This window comes from Danio aesculapii, chromosome 13, assembly GCF_903798145.1.
Source record: "Danio aesculapii chromosome 13, fDanAes4.1, whole genome shotgun sequence".
In the NCBI taxonomy this organism is placed as follows: domain Eukaryota; kingdom Metazoa; phylum Chordata; class Actinopteri; order Cypriniformes; family Danionidae; genus Danio; species Danio aesculapii.
This window is the reverse complement of record NC_079447.1, coordinates 26,478,078-26,496,441: the sequence shown is the minus strand read 5'-3', so window position 1 is coordinate 26,496,441 and position 18,364 is coordinate 26,478,078. Positions and strand designations below refer to the sequence as shown.

The window sequence follows — 18,364 nt, the reverse complement described above, 5'->3', positions numbered from 1 at the left end:
GAATTCCAGCTGCAGTGCTTAACCAATTGCCCATTGAGATTCTTGCTATGGCTGAAAGGCTCATGCCTTTGGCCTTCATCTGGACAAACTGCTGTTAGAGGGTTTCCATCAGTTAAGAATGGCTCACCATCTGGCAAATCAGTGAAGTACTTTTTTACTCCTGTTAGCATTTCAAACAAGACTAAAAAGTGACCTTAAAATTTTGACTTTTTTTATTTTGACAATTTTTTGTAAAAATCCTGTCAGGTATGTTTAGAAGAATTGTCTGACTGCATTAAAATACTCTGAATGTCTGAATGTGTGAATAGTGCCAAAGTATATTGAATGATGATGGAACATTATTTTCATTCATTTTCCTTCGGCTTAGTCCTTTTACTCATCAGGGGTGGCCACAGCGGAATGAACCGGCAACTTATCCAGCATATGTTTTATACAGTTGATGCCCTTCCAGCTGCAACCCAGTACTGGGAAACATCCATACACACAGCACCTGGCATTCCCAGGCAGTCTCCCATCCAAGTACTAACCAGGCACAACCCCACTTAGCTTGTGAGGTCAGACAAGATCAGGCACAGTAAGGGTGGTATGGCCGTAAACAAATACACACTCATTCACACACATACACTATGGCCTTACACTATTCATTTATAGCGCATGTCTTTGAACTGTGGGGGAAACCAGAGCACCAGGCACAAACCCACAAAAGCAAGGGGAGAACATGCAAACTCCATACAGAGATCCATACAGGACTAAACCAGCGACCTACTTGCTGTAAGGCAACAGTACTAACCACTGAGCCACAGCGTCCTGATGAAACATTATTTCAATCATATTTACTTTTTGTTGATTTATTTTAAATATTAAAAAAATACTATACTTCCATTTAATATGCTTTATGTACAAACATCAGTTTGTTTAATTCAATTCAAAGAACTAAATTTGATTCCAGAACAAATTTCACAAATTATATTAATTTTGTTCAAATAAAGGTGTGTCACGTCAATACAGTAGCATTACAATTGCTCACAAAGACACACCAACAAATAGTATATCAATGGATGTGTCATGTAAGTATTAGCATGAGAACAGATCATCATGTCTATTGTCAGCAGCCAAACAAAAAAACAAACACACACACACACACACACACACACACACACACACGCACACACACACACACACACACACACACACACACACACACACACACACGCACGCACACACACACGCACACACACACACACGCACACACACACACACACACACACACACACACACACACACACACACACACACACACACACACACACACAAAAACATAATTGAGTGACTCGTGTTTTGCTTTGTACTAAAAATAATCTCTTTTTCCATAGAAAGGACAGAGGTGGACTCGCAACAGGACTGGTCACAGTCCGAGATCCTCTTCAAACATCAAAGTGTGTTGATCATGTGTTAAATGTGCTCAAGCCTGAATAAACGCTGGAGTTGAGGCTATACTGTACATTGAAGCAGGGCACTATATGCAGTATTATATTATGTCAGGTAAAAAGATCTTAACGACACAAAGGGAAAATAACGTAGGTAATTACTACTTACTATATAGGGAATTGCTGCTTACTACTTTCTATTTTTTTCCGTGAGTGCTTAACTTAAAAAATATATAGAAAAACAATCCATAAATAAATAAACGAATAAATAAAGAAAGGAAAACAATTTTATGCCTACTCTATCTAATAGTCTTCTAAAAAAACAGACCGAAGATTTCTGTTAGTAGCGTTTTATGTGAGTATTGTCTCTTTATGATGAATCACTTTAATCCCTTCCTCATTTTAAGTAGCTTTGAATAAAAGCTTCTGCTAAATGACTAATGCTAAAACTAAAGTCTCAAGTTGAAGTCAGAATTATTAGCACTCCTTTTAAGTTCCAATTCTTTTATAATTTTCCCCAATTTCTGTTTAACGGAGAGATTATTTCTACACATTTCTAAACATAATAGCTTTAATAACTCATTTCTAAGAACTGACTTCTTTGCCATGATGACAGTACATAATAATTTGCTAGATATTTTCCAAGATAATGATTTATAGGCTTAACAAGATCAACTAGGTTAACAAGGCATAAGGGATAATAAGGCAAGTCATTATATAGCAATGTTTTTTTCTGTAATATTTTATTGCTTAAGGGGGCTAATAATATTGACATTAAAATGGTTTTAAATAATATTAAAAACTGCTTTTTTTTCTACAGAAGAAAATAATATTGGAAATACTGTGTAAATTCCATTGCTCCAAATTACTTGTTAATTAAAAACCCCTTGAAAAATATTTTACAGAAGATCTAATAATCTTGCCCTTAACTGTATGTGACAATAAATAGCTTTGTATTATCATTTTTTTGTATTCAGTGAAGAATTCTGAATCAAAATTCAGTGTCAAGACTACTTATTTGGTTCTATGCACCTCAATAACAATGTTAGATGAGCAAACTCAGAGTCATGGTATCAACTAAGCCTGACTGCACTGGCTGGGATTGGTCAACTCAAATCTAATCTTGAAATCCTGATCATCAACTTTGATCCTGAGATCATCAGCCCGTGCAAATGAATGGGTGACATCGATTGCAAACAGCCAATCACATGCCTTAAAACAAATAAGTGATTGACTCAAGAAAGCAAGCAAATATCTTCCACAGAAAAGATTAAAAGATTGAAAAAATATGAAGAATTTAAGCATGCAAAGTTAATTTGTATATCTGATCATCTGTATACAGAAACTGAAATATCTAAGCTCACAAGCAATATGTTTTAAAGCTTTATTTACTGCAAAAAAAAAAAAAAAAACAACAAAGATCATTTACATTGCAGCTTTTTATATTTATATTTGTATATTTATATTTACTTAAGGCCAAAAAATTGCCTTAACTAAAATTTGAATAACCAAACCCAAGATTGGTGCAAACTAAACTGAAACTTAACTGTGTTGCCAGGAATTAGCATATTTGTATGTTAAAAAAAAAGAGCAGCAAAAATGTAAATTATCAATATGTAAAAACAAAACCCAAACAAAATTCACAAAACAAAATAAATGCTAATCTCCAGAATTATTTAGGAATAATTGAGAATACTGGTTCTGATAATCCTTCTGGTCCCTCCCCCTTTGAAGAAACACCTGTAAATTAATCCCACAGTGTGCGTCAATAAAATAGTATTATAAATATTTTTGTGAAGCATTAAAAAATCTCTACATTATAACACAAGTGTTACTGAGCATATTGCTGACTTGATTTGATTAATAGTAACACTATAAACATAGACACATGATTTCACAGCGGGCAGAACAAAAATAATAAATAAATATCTGTGAGCGAAAGTGTGTTTGTGTGGAGCTATCGTCAGTTCTCGTCTCAAATGAACATGTGCTCTCTCTGCACAGATGACACTCAAAATGCATTATAACCATTAATGAAAAAGTTAATGGGCCATTTTCTTACATATCAATTTACATTTTACAATTTGGGTACACAAATGATGTCTGCTATGGCGGGTCCTTAATATTTTGCTCAAGGAAACAGTTCTAATGTGTTTTGCGGACATCAAATGTAGTGAATAATGATGCGTCCATCGCATGCAAATAAGATGACAGTTGGAATGGGCTGATCAACAGCGTTCGCATAAAGAGGTTACAGACTGCGCTCACTTTCAGAAATGTCATCTACCATAATGCCGCGTGGCCACGTTTGCAAGCAAATACACAAACCAATACGCTCAATTACGATCAGCTCCCTTTGTGTGCAACTAGCAAATTATCTATCACAAAGTATGCCAATTGTCACACTCTGCTGTACTAAATTTCAGAAAACACAGTATCTTAATCCAGGTAGACAGAGGCCTTGGATGACGTGTGCATCTATACAATGCAATTAGATTGTCCACATTTATATTGCAAAACACTAGGACTTCCCTAACATCATTTTGGTATTGTTTGTACAGTATAACCTACTATCTATATATTGTGATGTTAGAAATATTGTGAATTCTATCTCAATGACTGATTATGAGAATTATTCATTCATAATCACAAATTTATTGTGATTTTACTAAAACTACTGATGTTCACTATACAGTCTCAGAGCTTGCAGAGCCTTAGACACCAATATTTAAATGACTCATTAAATATTAATGAATGTCTTGGCATCTGAGATGTTGGTATGTAGATTACATTTTAGGATCATATTTTTAAGTGTGCATTTTAACGTTTTTTGCATGTGTAGAGCATTTGAACCCAGTAATAATGATGTTTGACAACATTTTTTAAATTAATTATATTTTTATTGACTATTTGATACTTTATTTTAAATTTACATTCATTTTCCAAGGCAGGTGTAAAGGTCAGTGCGTACACAGAGATAAAGCTCCAAACGTAGCTTTATTAAACAGTACAAGAGTAAACAGTAACAATACGCGTCATCCAAGGTGTAATCCAAGCGAACACACAAAGGTCAAGGCAGTCAGCAAAAAAAACAAAAACAAAAAAACAAAACAAAAGACAAATCAAAATGGAAACCAGGAACAAGAATAGGAAACTGCTTGGTAATGCACACTATACAGAGATACAAGACTCAGCAAAGATTGTGTGTGAAAGTGGTGCTTATACAGTGTGTGTAATAAGGCAAGGCAAGGCAAGGCAAGGCAAGTTTATTTATATAGCACATTTCATACACAGTGGCAATTCAAAGTGCTTTACATAAACAGGAATAAAAGAAACAATTATAAGAGGAATAAAAACAAACAGAATAAAAATAAAATAAAATAAAAGCTGATAAAATGTGTTATAAAAGAGTTAAAAAGAAGAGAAAAACATAGTAGTTCGATCTGTCGGACGTAGCACAGTGCTCATTCAGTAAAGGCACAGCTAAACAGATGTGTTTTCAGTCTTGATTTGAATGTGCCTAATGTTGGAGCACATCTGATCATTTCTGGAAGCTGATTCCAGCAGCGAGGGGCGTAGTAGCTGAAAGCCGATTCACCCTGCTTTGACTGAACTCTTGGGATTTCTAATCTATTTGATCCTAAAGATCTGAGTGATCTGTTAGGTTTGTATTCAGTGAGCATATCTGTAATGTATTGAGGTCCTAGGCCATTTAGTGATTTATAGACCAGTAATAATACTTTAAAATCTATTCTAAATGTGACTGGGAGCCAGTGTAAAGACCTGAGGACAGGTGTGATGTGCTCTGATTTCCTGGTTCTGGTCAGAATTCTGGCCGCAGCGTTCTGGATGAGCTGCAACTGTCTGACTGTCTTTTTGGGAAGGCCAGTGAGGAGGCCATTACAGTAATCCACCCTGCTGCTGATAAAAGCATGAACAAGTTTCTCTAAGTCTTCACTGGAAACAAAGCATCTAATTCTTGCAATGTTTTTGAGATGATAGTATGCTGATTTACTAACTGCTTTGACATGACTATTGAAACTCAGATCTGACTCCAGAGTCACACCAAGATTTTTGACCTTATTTTTTGTTGTTTGACCCTTAGAGCCAAGGTACGCATTCACCTTGAGAACCTCATCTCTGTTCCCAAACGCAATGACTTCAGTTTTCTCTTTGTTTAACTGAAGAAAGTTTTGGCACATCCAATTGTTAATTTCATCAATACATTGGCAGAGGGTGTCAATGGGGCTGTAGTCATTAGGCAGTAAGGCTAGGTAGATCTGAGTGTCATCAGCATAGCTGTGGTAGGAGATTTGGTTCTTTCTCATTATTTGGCTCAGAGGGAGCATATAAAGGTTGAACAGGAGTGGTGCCAGAATCGAGCCTTGTGGGACTCCACATGTCATGGGTGTCCACCCTGACCTATGGTCACCTATACTGACATAGTATCCTCTCCCTTCAAGGTAAGATCTGAACCATTTGAGGACCGTCCCAGACAGCCCAACCCAGTTTTCCAGCCTATCCAGAAGTATGCTGTGATCGACAGTGTCAAATGCAGCACTGAGATCAAGCAGTACCAGCACTGTTAGTTTGCCTGAATCTGTATTTAGGCGGATGTCATTGATTATCTTTATAAGGGCGCTCTCTGTACTGTGATGTGGTCTGAAACCAGATTGAAAATTGTCCAAACACCCCTTGAAGTTTAAGAACTTGTTAACCTGGTTAAAAACAACTTTTTCAATGATTTTGCCAATGAAAGGGAGAGTGTAAATGTTAATAAGTGTAAATGATCTGCAGCTGTGTGTGTGTGTAATCAAAGTTCATGAAGTGCTGAGGATTATGGGATGTGTAGTCCGGTTCAGTGGCTGATACGATGCGTAGAGTGTCCTCTAGTGTGTCTGGTGGGCATTAAACTTAATAAATAAATTTCCGTTGCCAAATATAAAATAAAAAAAATGAATTTTTGTTGACTTTAGAAAAGACTCCTTTTTAAAGAACAGAGCGCAGTGTGTTTTATGATGCTAGCCTAGGCAACCACTGTATCAAGTCTATTTCTGCACGGTTGACTTTTTTCCAACTCCAGGCACAAAGAGAGCTCCATCAAATCACAAGACACAGCAGGTAAAGATTTGTAGATTTAGAATAATTTTTAGTACAGAAGTTGATGAATCATGATTTGTGTAAATGTCTGTATGCACATTGCATGCATAAATTTGTGCGCAAGTATAGACAGTGAATTAAACCCATTGTCTTGTAAACATATCTTAAAAATTCAACTGAAATTAGTTAATAATAGCAATGCTACTAAAATCTTTTATTAGTGTTGTTTATTAAAAAATGCTACAGTATTTGTTTTGTTGCCTGATTTAGTTACAGAACTCTGGTATGGCAAATTCCCAAATTCCCCCGGCAATATTAGGTGTAAGACGTGCATGGCACGATTTGTTGCTATTTTCAGACCAGCGCAACCCTAATTTTTACGTCATTATTATTAGCATTATTATTTAATAAATGCTTATTTATATTTGTTTTAATAAAAACAAGTTTAGATTTGTCAGGTTTTGGACATGTATGCATCACCATGTGGCATAAGAATAGGACGTGTGTTTTTACCACACTTCGTTTTTATTGTTTATTTATTCATTTGCTGAAAATTACGACTGAATTCAGAAATAGTTTTGAAATAAATATTTGCACTTAAACAAAATTAAATACATAGGCTAATGGATGTCTTCAGTGAGTCAATTTCCAGTGTTTCCTTATTCACGAAAGTAAAGGAGTAAAGTAAAGAAGAAAAGTACAGTAAAGAGAAAGTAAAGAGGCTGAATAGTGGAGGCTCTTTCATTCTTTATCCTCACGCGGCAGATGGTCTGTTTAACTGTTAACCCGCAATTATATCAAAGTGAATGTGCAAAGAGAAACCGTCTTCGATCAGCAATCCCTGTGCATTTTTTTGGAACCCAAAATATTTCCAAACCTCTGACTTTTTTTTTGAAGGGGGATAAATTGTCGGCAGCGTTCCTCCTTCCGCCATGTTTCTTTTTCGTGTGAGGATTATAGTGCGGTGGCAGCGGTGGCGCGCGCACAGTGCTTCTACATGTGGGGATTGTTTACATCAGAGTGCGCATCAGTTCTGCGCAGCATATACGCAGTGTTTCTTCAAGCGGTTGATGGAAAATAAGCTAAGGCGCGTTCTAAGAATATAAATTCAGATCTATTATTTTTCACGGTATTTTGAAGTGCCCGCGATAACAATATCGTGCATATTCATTACCGTGATTTATCGCATTACCAAATACCCGCACAAGCCTAGTTTGGAATAATAAAAAGTGAGTATAGTATACTAAATGACAGAATTCTCAATTTCAGGGAAAGTGTCCTTTAAAAACATAAATACTCACCGCCTAGCTGAGTAGAAGGTTTAGAAGGAATAGAAGCAGGTTTATGCAATGGTATAAAATCTTTTTTTTTTTTTTTTACTTCTGTGTATATATGTTCACATCAGTCATTAAATGCAATACAGGATCTACCGAGGAGATCTGCTATCCCGTCTCCTCCCAACACATTCCAACACGCTGAGCTCCCTCTCAACTTTACAGAAAATAATCATTTTCACTGTGGGGTGTCATTCTCTACGCACGTCTCCTGTACGATGCTAAAGCTCACACGGATGAGGCGGAAGCGGTCCCGGGGGCCGGGGACGGCTGAGCGCAAGGCCTTATGGGTGTGAGTATATATATATATCAATGCCATCTGCATGTGAAGTGAGAAAGCACGGGGCAGAGAGCCAATCACACACCCACGCACACCTGAGGAAGGCGTCATCACTGCAGCCTATTGTTTTAGGGCACATTTCAGTACGTGTGAGGCACACGGGAACGCTGTCACACCTTTTAAACTCACAGCCACCAACAAACACCAAAAATGCAAATCCGTTTTGTTTGATGCGTTTTCAAGCTTGGTGGGTCACGTTGAAAACACTGCTACGTGACATTGTTTGTGCACGCGAGCATCCGACAACATTGTATGTTAAGACACAACTCAATTCCCACTCCAACAATGGCTTTGATAAGCACTATAAGCGAATGACACCCACTGCTACAAGACGTATATTCAGTACTCTCCATATACATTAATGCAAATGAAAAGACGCCCGCAGTTTGACGCTCTCCCTCTTTTTTCCCCTCTCTCCTTTCTCATTATTCCACTACCTCGCACATTCCCTCTCTTCTCATCTTTCCCCCTGAACCAGCAGCAGTCCAAAGCAATGGCCAATAACACAGCATGCTGGAACAGATACCTGCAAAGTTAATATCATTAATCAATACCAATGGAATTGTGAGGAGGGACGCAGTCAAGTGAGCCTCCCAGCAGTCCCAATCTCCCTCCCTTTAAACCTCATTTGCAAGCCCAAGATGGCCGCTCGGATGACTGGCAGCAAAGTTTTTCCAACAAATTTCATGGGGCATGAGCCAAAGATAATAGGTTTTCAGCCCAATGACAATCCAATTACAACGCCAATCAAAGCTGACTCCATGCAGGCTAATTATCAGCTTCAGCCGTCAGTTCAAATACTAACATAGCACTTTTTATTTGAATAAAAATTCCGTTTGGAAACCAGCCGGGTCCGCCGTCCCTGATGAGCGAGGAGCAGCAGAGAAGCCTACCTTGGCGGTTGCGTCTGTGCTGATAACGAACGGCGGGATATCGTTTCAGCAGAACGGAACATCCGCTAAAATGTTTAAGGGTGTCCGTAAGCGTTCTGAGGGGCTTATCTTCAAATGCGGTATCTTACCAAACCCTGGGTGTGTACCAAATTAGTCCAATTAAATTATCACTGATAGACGTGTGTGCTTGCAATGCATTGCTGTAATGAATCTGTCAGTTTTGGAAAGTATGTGAGTGATAAGCAATAGTAATAAGCGTCAATAAGATGTGTGCACAAATATGAGGCTTAAAATAGATTTGTGAATGATGTGTTCGACAGCCATGTGATTTATTGCTTAGATTGGGAAGACAACTGCTTGTTTTCTTTTACCTGTAGACAGGAACCTTGGACATTGGGAGCATTGTATGCATTTTAAACAATCCCAGTGAAAAAACAAGTCATGACCTTTTGTATACATAATATACAGTATATGATTTCCAGGATTGTATATAAGGCTACAAATATTCAGTTGTTCTTCCAGTTTAATGTCAAAATATAAACTCAATGAGTGCACACTTGTCAACAAGATGTCATCCATTAACCATTTCAAAACATTACTGAAAACTGTAACAGCTTCTCAGTTAAAGTAAACAACATTGATTTTAATAAAAAAATAACAGCCCTGGTCACCACATTAATTTGCTGATACAATGACAAAACTCAATGGAATCCCTTTGGTTTGGGTTCCAAAGGGGTCCAATGTTGACAAAAATGTTGTCACTGAGTGGTACAATCCAGTACAGTATACAGTTGAAGTCAGAATTAATAAACCACCTGAATTATTAGCCCTCCTGTTTATTTTTTTTCTCCAATTTCTGTTTAACGGAGAGAAGATTTGTTCAACACATTTCTAAACATCATAGTTTTAATAACTAATTTATTTCATCTTTGCCATGATGACCGTAAATGATATTTGACTAGATATTTTTCAAGACAATTCTATTAAGCTTATCCCTAGTCTATTCAGGGTAATTAGGCAAGATATTGTATAGCGATGGTTTGTTCTGTAGACTATCAAAAAAAAATAAAAAAAAAATAAAAAATAAATAAATAAATAAAATTATATATATATATATATATATATATATATATATATATATATATATATATATATATATATATATATATATATATATATATATATATATATATATATATATATAGCTTAAAGGTTAAAGAAACCCTGTAGTAATTTTTGAGATTTGTGAGTGTTGAGCATACCTTAAGACAAGGTTAGCACCTGTCAGCTTTAATTGTGGGAAAAACTGGATAATTTTGAGCTTTTGTCCGCTAATTTCATCTTCCGGGTTTAAAATTATTTTTGGGGCGGGATAAAAATCCGTGACGTAGCGCAAAATTGCAAGTGGAGTGGTGATGCATAATTTTCTCATTATTATTCATAGCAGGGTTTTCTTATCTTATGAGAAAATTATTAATTATTCATAAGCACACGTGCTTTCCAAAGGCAAAGCAGACCTGCCAAGCTGGGAGACCCAATGACTGGGTGTGACACGGGTCGTATGTGTTTGTTTCCATGATCCACGGTGTTTGTTGCATGTTTTCCCTGCGATGCTGTCCGGGCCGATACAGTAAAGCTATTGGTTTGCAGGAAGCTTTTTTGTCAGGAGAGCTGTATGAGAATTGGAGAATGGCGGACTTTGTCTTTATCAGTGGAGTTTGTTACCATGAGGTTACTATTGAGACACATCGCCGTGCTGCTGTGTTAGCATATGTTTAAAATCCTCCAGATTACGGGCAAGGTTAATGGTTGGTATAGACAGGGCAAAAGACTGCATTGCTATCCACCGTGTCTGCATTCAGACCCGGGGATTGAGGAGGAGAGAAGTCTCCTCATTTACAGTGTTTATGTAAACGCAATTATCTTTATAATGATAAAACAAATTGCATTTTAACTATGCAAACTATAAAATCATGAGTCTCCTCACAGTTTGTGTCTCATTTTGTGAGCCAACTCACAGTTCGCTCCACTGTTTTTCCCCTGCACTGTCGGCCACGCCCACTCCTCCCTTTGCTCGCAGCGCTGCTCCATGGCCATCTCGGAGCATTTTTAAAAAAAATTCTGTGGTAGACTTGAACTGAAAAAGGGGGTTTCATGACCCTTTAAAGGGGCTAATAATTTTGACCTTAAAATGGTTTTTAAAAAAAATTAAAAACTGCTTTCATTCTAGCCAAAAAAAAAAACCAAACAAATAAGTCTTTCTCCAGAAGAAAAAATATTACCAGACATACTGTGACATTTCCTTGCTCTGTTAAACATTATTTAGGAAATATTTTAAAAAGAAAAGAAAATTTAAAGGGGGTTTAATAATTCTGACTTCAACTGTACTTCAACTGTACATATATTTAAACACTACAAACTGAACTACACTGTTCCAGTTTACTATGACCTTTTATGTGAAGCTGCTTTTACACAATCTACATTGTAAACGCGCTATACAAATAAAGGTGAATTGAATTTCCATTTCCAATGTTAGAACTAGCAAAATAGCAGGCCATTCATTGCACAACAGTATAGTAACAAAAGAGTGGAGCTAGCCTGGGCAATGGCAACACAGTAAGTGCCATTTTTAATAATCATACAATAACCGGCTTGTAGAAATTACAATAACAAGATCTGCTGTATGTCCTTCATCATTGTTCAAGGACTGTCCGAATTGTGTCTAAACTTGTAGAAAGTAGGTCTTACATTTGGTAATAGGGCTTCACAATATATCGTCTCAGCAATGATATCGCAATGTGCGCATCGACAATAGTCACATCGCTAAGATTTGCAATGTTGAGTCTGAATTAAAGTTGACCAAAAGTTGTACAAATTCATACAAATTAGCCCACCAAGTTATGAATTGCTGAGACAGTGTTGTATACTGTATATATTTTTACATTTTCCAGGTTTGTACATTTTAAATAGTCCAGCAGTTGAAAGAAAATATGCAGCTGTCCTTTCCATTTTAATGATAAACCCAATAAGTGCACGATCACTGACAAGATAGCATTAGCATCGTTCATAAATCGAAGTCCTATTGTTTTTTAAGTGCCTTATATGTATACTAGCATTCATTCCTTTTCCTTCGGCTTAGTCCCTTTATTCATCAGGGGTCACCACAGCGGAATGAACCACCAACTTATCCAGCATATGTTTTACACAGCGGATGCCCTTCCAGAGGCAACCCAGCACTAGGAAACATCCTTACACACTCATTCACACACAAACACACACTGCAGGTTTAATCAATTCACCTATAGTCTTTGGACTTGTAGGGGAAACCCATGGAGGAAACCCACGCGAACATGGGGAGAACATGCAAACTCCACGCAGAAATGGCAACTGGGCCAGCTGGGACTCAAACCAGCAACCTTCTTGCTATAAGGTGACAGTGCTAACCACTGAGCCACCATCTTTTATATAGAAGAATGTACAAGTTTACCCTAATTCTTACTTCAGAGGTCGCCGCAGAGGAATGAACAGCCTAATTCTTATCAATCAGATAATTTTTATGAGAAAATAAATACTTGTGTGCGTGTGTGTGTGTGTGTGTGTGTGTGTGTGTGTGTGTGTGTGTGTGTGTGTGTGTGTGTGTGTGTGCGTTTCAGTTCTATAAATTGTAAGGTGAATTTGTTATTGGCCAGTGAACGGCTGTTCCAGAATCCAGGATTATTTCTGAATCAAAGCATTCACGCAGTACAATTTTGAGAGGATAACACAGATATAGCGGTGTAAAAACAAAGGATCATGAGTGTGTGTCCGCGCCACTCTGAGATGTGCCGGGATGAAATGCACTGAGGATATGGAGGGCTGGCACAGACATGGCATCTAATAATGTCTTTCCTCTACAAGTCTGTCCTGCTTGGGTTGGATTTAGAGGAGGTTTATCTCCTTCATATAACCCCCCCGCGCGCAACTGACACTCGCATTACACTCACTCCCACAAACACACACTCGCACACACAAACTAACAAACAAAAACCTGCATCAATAACACAAATGATTAAACATTCATGGCCTTTTGTAGGGAACATCTGCTCTATATAGAAGTCTAGCCTGAGGGACTGGGTGGAAAGAATCAGGAGGATTTTTCTAAAAGAAGCTCAAGGAAGAAATAAGATGGCGCTCAGTCTTGTGTCTGAATGTGCCACACTTGGATGTAGAAGAAAACACACATGCACATCAAGAAACTAAAATTCTGTAGAGCTTTCGTGCTTTTTATTCCTATGAACAAACAAATCTGTATTCTTTAAAATGCTATTTAAAAAGACAGGAAGTTGTATATGAAAGAGAGATTGAGGGCCCTATCATACACCGGCGCATAAGGCGCAAGATGTGTTTGGTGCAATTAGTTGCTTTTTTTCAGACAAGCACAACCTTAATTTTCACGTTTTGCGCCACGTTGTTTAAATGGCAAATCTATTGCACCACTTTGTGGACTCATGGGTGTGCCAGTCTAAAAAAAGAGGTGTGTTCAGTTGGCATTGTTGGTGTGTTGCTATTTTGAGGAACTAAAATAGACTGCGCCACTGACCAACTAAAAGCAGGTCTAAAGTCCAGCGAAGAGCGTGTTAGATATGCGCTTATGTAGGTTCAAAATCCATACACATTGCTTAATACACACAGGATGTACAGCAATACACAAATATCTTTACAAAAGAAAAAATTAAGGGATTAAAATGTTACAAAAATTATTATTTTCTCCAAAAATATAAAAACCACTGCCTCCATGCCTTCATCTCGGGAGGGCTTTTTCAGTTTATTCATGACAATTTGCATTTGTATAATGTTATTACTAATAGCAGTATTATTTATTATATGTATATTTATATTTGTTTCAATAAAAACAAGTTTAGATTTGTCCAACTGTCAGGTTTGGAGATGTATGCATCATCGTATAGGGCTTAAGAATAGGACCTGTGTTTGGTGTGTTTGGTTTTTTGACCACACTTTGTTTTCATTGTTCATTTAATAATTTTCTGGAAATTAGAACTGAATTGAGAAATTGTTTTGAAAAAAAATATTTTTACTTAACAAAAGAAATTAAATATGTAGGTTAATGAATGTTTTCAGTGGTTTCCTTATCCACGAAAGGTGTAAAGAGTAAAAGTAAAGTGAAAGTAAAGGAGGAGGCTCATTCATTATCCTTGTGCTGCAGATGGTCTGTTTAACTGTTTTCTCGCTAGTGAAGCATTCAGTTTTTCCACTTACAAAGTCCATGTAAATAGCAAATGCACCATGGCACGATGACTCTTAAAGGAAATGGGAGATGAGACTTGATTGGTTAAATGCAAGTTATGCCCAAAACACACTCATAGCTCATTAGGAGAATAAGCATAACCCTGTTAGACCATGCACCAGGGCGCAAAGCATATTTTCCGTCCTTAAAAAAGCAAAAGTGAATTCGGACATACCCTGCGCTTTAGATTTTGTGCCTAGATCTTTAAAATAGAGCCCTGAATGTATTTCAGTGTATCACTAAGGATCAACTGCTGTGAAAAAAAAAAAAAACTTTCATTGCATTTGAATGTCCAGTACAATACTGTATTTTGTTATTTGCACATTAAAAGCTGATAACAGACAACTAACTATTTTATCTTGTTTTTTTTTTTTTTTGTTTGTTTGTTTGTTTGTTTTTAAGCAAGAATAGTAACGTTACAGTCAACATCATCATCCAGTCCAAATGATGGACAATAATATCATTGTAAATATGCTATAGAATACAATTTAAAACATAAAAAGTAATTTTCATGAATGCATGGTGAAATGCACCTCCTAAAAGGACAGTGCAATATCAAGAGCATATTACAGTACATCCATTACTAATTTATAGCCCATTAAGTTCAGCGTCACGTATGACCTATATATACTGTAAACACAACACACAGTACATATAATATGAAAGACATCAGATTAATGTAAGATCTATATTTGTTTATTTGTATAGGCTGTGTTGTTAGTTCATGTTAGCTCAATACTATAACATATATACAATAATAAAAACAAATGTTGTTAATGTTAAAATGTACATTAATTAAGATTAATAACTGCTTTAGAAGTACTTCCCAAATAGTCAATGAAAATAAAACGTTGCTGTGACTCAATGCACTCTTGTTTTAACAAAAGATTGCTGTGAACCATAGCTGAATTTTTGTTTTGTATGATTTGTATTATGTATGAACCCAACTGAGAAACTATACATTCAATTATTATGTATTCAATTATAACAAAATATGATATTAATTATATAAATGAAGACAAGAGAGTATGGTGAAAATAATTTTACTACACTACACTCATGTTAACAAATGACACTGTAAAGTGTCACCATATATTTATAATATGCATGAATCTGATTATAAAAGTATTTATGATAGTGTTAACAGGACATGTATGCCTACAGCTCTTTTAAATGTCCAAATAATAATAAAAAATATAATAAAATAATTATGTAGCTTCTCATATAAGGCATTGCATGCATATTAAAATAAGGGCCACAGAAAAAAAGAGAAAGAGAACCATTTACAAAATCCAACACACCTCTGATCCCAATTTAATCCTTTAGACATCATATGACCAAACCGAGCAATATTTGATGTATTCTGCACTTCACGTTAAGCCATCTCGTTTTTTTCACTTCTCTTTAAATTCTTCTCTTTTTTTCCCCTCCAAACCGCTGTTTCCGTAAGCTTTTCCTATTGATTGCCTCATACGGACTATAAACCCACACAGAGCCACCCCATCTGAGAAATGATTATCTTTGATTATCTCCGAGTTTGTGGTTCAATAAATTCATGAAAATTTGAGGCCTTGCTGTGCTTCCCACCAGAGTCGGCGCATATAAGTCTCTCTTCTCTCAGTCCTTCAATGTGTTATCACTGCTCTCTACACAAACTCTGCACTTCTGAGGAGATTAATGACACATTGTCTGTGGAGATAACATCTGTCTCCACTGCTCCTGAAATATCAAGCTTAATAAATATATTTATGAGCCACGCTCTCTATAGCGCTAATGCAATCAGCCGTTGCCGCTCACGCTGGCCCAAGACACTGAAAACCCATTGACTTATTTTGTAGCAAATTAGTCCAACACCTAATCGCTGAACCCTGCTCTGCTTTTTGAATTACGGCTCCGAAACACCCATCCGCTCTGCAGCAACTGCGCTTTGAATTATATCAATTCGTAGACTTGCCGGTGTCCAGATTTCATTAGCAACACATTAACAACGCTTTACATCTATTACCGTCCTGACATGTTCTATAAATAACCGTCATGGAAACAGAGTATTAACATTAAACGCAGTAGCGTTACGGTGAAGAGATACATCATTAAAGCTGAACATGGGTCATGAACAATGGGCATAATTGATTTTCAAAGATGAAGGTTAGAAGGAGTCATTGTTTGAATGTGGATTGTGTGGAAGAGTCATTTGGGGAAGTAGAGTGTTCTTTGGAAACATGTATCTCATTAACTTTGCATACATCAAATTTATCTTTGAAAAAAATCCTCACTCATATATTTAGCAGATGCTAAATAAAGGAATAAATTTACATTTATTCCTTTAGTTGATACTTATCCAAAGCAACTTAAAAGAGAGGAACAAAAGGATATTTTCAGGGAACCAACAACCTGATCTCACGAGAAAACGTAAGTATTTTACGTTTTGTCAGTTTAGTGGCTAATTCGTAAAAATTCTTACGAGTTCAGTCGTACGAAATTGTACGATTTTAAAAAGGAAGCGTGGCACCTAACCCCACCCCTAAACCCAACCGTCATTGGGGGATGAGCAAATCATACTAAATTGTACGAATTAGATCGTACGAATTCACACGAATTAGCCAGTAAATCAAAAAGTTACGAATTGCCATGAGATTGTGTTGGAACCAATTTTTTTTGGCAAATGAATGAATGAATGAATGAATGAATGAAATAAGCGAATGATATAAACGAACGCAAGACAAAACGAAAGACATTGAGGTAATAAAAGTTTAGGTTTTTTAGTGTGAAAGTGGAAAAATATTTTGGAGCAGTTCGTATCAAATAAATAACTTTAAAAAGCTTTGTTTACATGTATTCTTTTAGTTGATACTTATCCAAAGCTACTTTAAAAAGATGAATAAAAGCACCTATTCAGGAAACCAACAATTGTTAGCGAATGAATGAATGAATGAATGAATGAATGAATGAATGAATGAATAAATGAATAAATGAATGAATGAATGAATGAAGAACGAACGAACGAAAAAAAAACATTGCAGTAATAAAAGTTTGTTTGTTTTAACTTGAAGGTGGTAAAATATTTTGGAGCAGGTTATATCACACAAATAACTTTAAAAAGCTGTGTTTGAATAAAATAAAACATCTTTATGCATATGCATATACAGTATCTAATGCCTTTGTCCAAAGTGACAGAGTGAACAAAAGCAATCTGTCAAGCAGCTAATAAAATAAAACAAAAAATAAAGCTAAATATGCTTTTATCAGCTGCTTTTTTAAATAAAACCGAATGAATCAATTTATTAACAAATTAATTCATAAATAATTAGATATACAGATAAATAAATAACTGCCGAATGAGTGTGACCTGCGTTAAAAATGACAGCATTTCTTTTTTTTTTTTTTTGGCTTAAAGGTGGACATATTTTCAGGTAAGCATGTATGGTTTCGTCTTCAGAAACTTTAAATATATGAATTTAGCCCTAAATTGTTCTAAAAAAGTTTTAGATTTTTGTTCTGTTGTACCCAAAAGAAGATATTTTGATGAATGCTGGAAGGTTGCAATCCTTTGTACATCCATAGTAGAAAAAACTAATAATTCTGTAGCCAGTGATTACAGGTATTCAAAACTTGGCAGAATTTTTATTATTTGAACTATAGCAACTGTATAATAAAAAAAAAAAAATAAATAAATAAATAAATAAAAATTACATTTTAAATTAAATTTAAAATTAAAACTAAAATTAATAAAAATTATTCATTAATTTTCCTTCGGCTTAGTCCCTTTATTTATCAGAGGTCACCACAGCAGAATGAACCGCCAACTTATCCAGCGTATGTTTTACACAGCGGATGCCCTTCCAGGTGCAACCCAGTACTGAGAAACGTCCATAAACATTCATTCACACATACACTCATACACTAGGGCCAATTTAGTTTATTCAATTCACCTATACCGCATGTGTATGGACTGTGGGAAACTGGAGCACCTTGAGGAAACTCAGTGG

The 18,364-nt window shown here is 36.1% G+C and overlaps 1 pseudogene; it reads right to left on the bottom strand.

The window, feature by feature from the left end:
- Positions 1-478: 478 nt before the first annotated feature.
- Positions 479-597, bottom strand: LOC130240199 (5S ribosomal RNA; annotated as a pseudogene).
- Positions 598-18,364: the final 17,767 nt, after the last annotated feature.